The following is a 4,757-nucleotide window of genomic DNA, read 5'->3' as shown; positions in this document are numbered from 1 at the left end:
GCCTCTGCCCTTGGGGAACAAAGCCTTGTTCAATTCCCAGAACCAAGGCCCCTCCTCTGCAGAGTGCTAGAGAACTCCTGTGGCCTGCAGGGATGAAGGCTCTGGCACCGCTAGGGTAGGCTGGCCAGATCAGGAGGGAGGGCAAGATGGTCATGCAGCTATGATCTGGCTGGGAATTCTCAGAGGAGGGACTTTGCAACCCCTGGTGGGCACTTGCCAAAGTGCGGTTTCCCAATAGACTAATAGATGTTCCTGTAAAGTAGGGATCCTGTGAGAGGAAACAAATGCAAGGAACGTTGGAGAAAAGTGGTACTAGGGTCTCTTGGTCAGGATGGAGTCTTGGCCCAAATGCCTCACGTAAAGGGTGTTGGTTGTGGCAGAAATTGGTTAATGAGTCAGGAGGAATGGGTCTCAGGAACAGCTGTATACAGATGCCACCTATATATTAGGCTAGATGCTTGTTCTCTGTGTGTCTTGGCTCTGCTTCCTCGGGGTTGGCTCGGCTATAACAGACTAGACATTGCCAGCAGCTCCAGGCCATAGCTCTTTTCAGTGGTTTACACAAAATACCAAGAACTCGCCTTCAAACCCCTGACTGTTAGAGGAAGGAGAAAGCCTTAGAGGAAGGTCTACAACATGGGTACATAGAGCCCCTGGGGTACATATGGACAGAGACAAACTTCTAGCTCTTCTTTTTTTCCTGCTAGGCCTTGCTGCCTTCCCTCCTGTCCTTGGAGCCCAATCCTGATGATGGCCCCACCCAGGGGTCTCCATGGAAGCTCTTGATGTGAAAGGAGCTTCACCATCTTCACTTTCCAAGAGAAACATGCCCTCTGGATCTTGGGCAGGAGCAGAACCAGAGACCCTAGACAGACATGAGACCCAGGAAGTGCTGCGACATTCAAGGAAGCTGTTAGTTTGTTCTTTCGTGGTCTCTGGAAGACTATGTTCAGGTCTCTAGGGCATGTCCTAAGCATCCCAGTTAGTTCAGGTCTCTGAGAGGAGTGGGTTGGGGCTTAGATCCCAGGGAAGATGAGGATGGAGAATGGAGCCCACACACTGGCTGGAACCACAGCTGGTCGTCAGTCCGGCATGGCCTGAAATCCAACATTCAGGCGAAACAGTCTGTATTTTAACCTGTCACAGTCCTTACAGCTGATTGTTTGGCTTGTCCCCTGTGCCCCTCCACCCTTCCATTTTTGAGGCCTCATTGAATTCCCTGAGCAGATACTGCAATCCTTTTCCCTTCTGCTTAACACTCTGACGAGAAATCCCAGTTGAGAGCCGGGCGTGGTGGCACACGCCTTTAATCCCAGCACTCGGGAGGCAGAGGCAGGTGGATTTCTGAGTTTGAGGCCAGCCTGGTCTACAAAGTGAGTTCCAGGACAGCCGGGGCTACACAGAGAAACCCTGTCTCGAAAAACCAAAAAAAAAAAAAAAAAAAAAAAAAAATCCCAGTTGAAACTTAAGAGATGGGAGCTGCCAGGCTGGTGTCAAACGCAGACCTCCTGCTCTATCCTTCTGGTGGCTGGGAGTGTAGCGAGAGGGATGGCACCGTCCCTCTGCCAGAACCCAGGGCATCTGGAGGTCTGGGGGATGTTTCACTTCTCTGCTCAACGAGGTCAAAGAGAGTTGCAGTGGCCTGAGTGTCAGAAGACACAGGGGCTGGAAAAAACTCACTTAGCACACGGGCTTCCCTTTCTGTACATCCTATACTATTTTTCTATAAGGGCTCTTGACACCTCAAAAACAAACACAAACAAACAAACAAACAAACCCCTGGCAGATGGCGAATCAGCTCGCACCAGATGTGGACTCTAATGAGACCAGCCCTCATCTAGGGCCAGCATTCTCAAGTTAGCAGTCCCCTGTATAGAGTGAGATCAGGAGACTAAGCCCACCCAGGTGGTTCTGGGCTCTTAGCAGTCTATCCCCACTGCCTGCTCCTCTCCTCCTTCGTTCGCCCAGGCAGGCCCAAGCTTAATTCCGGCAGTCAAGAAAGATAACGGGGTCATGCAGAGTGGCAGCAGCGTCCAACCCAGCGCCTGCCATTCCACGCACCGCTGAACTCCCAACACTGAGGGCACTGCTGAGCAGAGACGTCCTGCTGCTTAAGGTTCAGTGTCTTCAGTGCTTAAAGGGTGGGGACCAACGGGGAAGTGCACGCTGGACCCCTAGGTAGCGAAAGCCAGAGCAGGCACAGAAATCTGCACTTTAGAAGCCCTGCTTGCAGTCTAGCAGTCCCTCCAGACAGAGCGCCTACCCTCCAGTCATACCGCCCCGCCCCCGGGTCGAACGGGCGCTGGGCACGTGACCAAAGCCAGAGTCCCGCGAGCGCACGCTGACGCCGCCTCACCCCACTCGGGGCCCTTGTACCCATTGGCTACGTCGCCGCGAACGGGGCCTGTCCTCTGGCACCCGGAGTCCGGGGTCGCCGCGCTGCCCACCCCGCACTAAGCACTGCGACTGTCTCCAATGCAAGGCAACCTTGGGCAGCGCTGAGGAGTCCTAGGCAGGTCCCTTCGCCTCCGGCCTCAGTTGTCTCATCTGTAGAATGGGAAGGAAACAGGCACCTTCCTAAGACTTTTTGGAAAGATCGGAACGAGTTAATAAAAAAAAAAAAAAAAAGTATTCGGCATGTCACTAGCATGCCCCATGACTGCACAATGCTGAGCCTGCTGACACAGGTAACTGTCGGTCAGGCTGAGACCCCGCCCTTCCCAGGCTCCCCAGACCAGCTTGTGTGCTGAAAGCCAAAGAGCCCAGCAAGGCAATCCAGAGAGCTTTGGTTGGAGGTCTGGGGTGTTAGACATTAGTTTTCCAAGCTTTCTGCACAGGGTAAAGATGCCCCTTGGCTGCTGCCCTAGTAAACCAATCTGTGGAGCAGAGATTTGTGTTGATCTGATCTCCCACCTTGGGCTTGTTTTTTCTTTCCTTGTCTTCCTTCCTTTCTTTTTTCTTTCTTGCTTTCCGAGACAGGACAGTAGCCCTAGTTCTTGCAGCCATGAAATGTGTATTTGTGGATCTATACACTTTACACAGTCCCAGAACGAGGCAGATCTGTCGTGATGACCCCAAACACCTTGCCCTTTCCTGCAGAGACAGCTCTAGTAAGTTGACTGGGGAAAACCAGTGAGCCCAGCTACACATGCAGGTGTGGTGCTGGTTCATCTGGCCTCTTAATCCTCTGGCTGGGACAGGCTATTTGAGTTTTCAGGAAACCAGGTGTCTTCTGATGGTGGGACATGGCAGGGTGACCCTAAAGCAAGGGCTCCATGTGCGTTTTATAGTCCTGCCAACTCCTGTGCACCCTATTCTGTGTAATTTTCTAACAGCTACTCTGAGAAAGGAACACATACAAAAATGTGTCCTGGTGAAGCCCAGGCACACCCTCCCTCCTTGCCCCAAAGACAACTAACTCTATTGGTTGGGAGGTGAGAGCAGCCTCTGCAGTCTGAGCAAGGCAGCTTCTGGGCGGCCTGGGGCCCTGGCCCTCCCTGGTTGACTCCTAGGTTTTGCTGTTGCCTCCCCACTTGCATCACCTGTGGGCCAGAATGGTCTATTCAATCCACACCGAAGAACCTCTCCTCCCTCCCTTGCTTTACCTGGTTCCTAAGTCACAGGGCCCAGGGTTCACTTTTCAGTCTTTATTCAGGCACCTGGCCTGGCCCCATATCACATATGACCCAGTTGCTGGGCTTAGGTCCTCAGGGCCTCTGTTACAGAATTCTATCTTTTTTCTTTTCTTTTTTTTTTTTTTTCTTTTTTTCGAAACAGGGTTTCTCTGTGGAGCTCTGGCTGTCCTGGAATTCACTCTGTAGACCAGGCTGGCCTCGAACTCAGAAATCCGCCTGCCTCTGCCTCCCAAGTGCTGGGATTAAAGGCATGCGCCATCACAGCCCAGCTTTCTTTTCTTTTCTTTTCTTTTCTTTTCTTTTCTTTTCTTTTCTTTCTTTCTTTTTTTTTTTTATCTTGAGACAAGGTTTTTTTGTATAGCCCAGGCTGTCCTGAAACTCACTCTATAGACCAGGCTGGCCTCGAACTCAGAAACCTACCTGCTTCTGCCTCCCAAGTGCTGGGATTAACAGCATGTGCCACCATGCCTGGCTCACAGAATCCCTTCTTGACTTTGAGATTCACATTTTTTCTAGATCCTTTTGGAGACACAAGTCATTCTATAGGAGTCGTACAAGCCCACTGGCCCTTCAGGTTCTCTCTGCCCCAATGGTAGGACTGATAGGATTAAGACAAGATCAGAAGTTCCAGCCACCCCCTCCTCCTGCAGGTTCTGCCTGGGAACTCTTCTCCTCTGGAGGCCCACTTCTAGACTCCTAAGCTGAGAGGGTGGACATGCTTCTCTAACCTCTCAGCTGGCTCGTAGATAATTGGACCCTGGCTACAGATGAGGTGGTGGGGCCACACGTCAGGCCTGTATCTGCTGTATTTTGGACCCAGGGCTGTCTGGTTCTAAACAGCAAGACTAGGAAGTAAGTTTTCTGTTCTCTGCTCCCACCCTCACGCTGGGCCCCCCATCCCTGGCCCTTTAGTCTAACGATGTCTGGGCTGAGTCTAGTCCTGTGGCTTCCATTCGGCCCCTTGGCCTGATACAGAAGAAGCCAAGGCCCAGTGCCTGTGCACCCGCAGGAGATTGCTAGAAACCAGGCTCTGGCAGGCAGTCTGAACCCGCTAGGCGAGCTGTCAGGATGCTGGCTGGTGGGCGGGGCTTGATGGGAAACCCCGCCCCTCCGCTCAGGTGG

The sequence above is a fragment of the Mus caroli genome, chromosome 11 (assembly GCF_900094665.2).
Source record: "Mus caroli chromosome 11, CAROLI_EIJ_v1.1, whole genome shotgun sequence".
In the NCBI taxonomy this organism is placed as follows: Eukaryota; Metazoa; Chordata; class Mammalia; order Rodentia; family Muridae; genus Mus; species Mus caroli.
Note: the sequence above shows the minus strand (reverse complement) of the source record.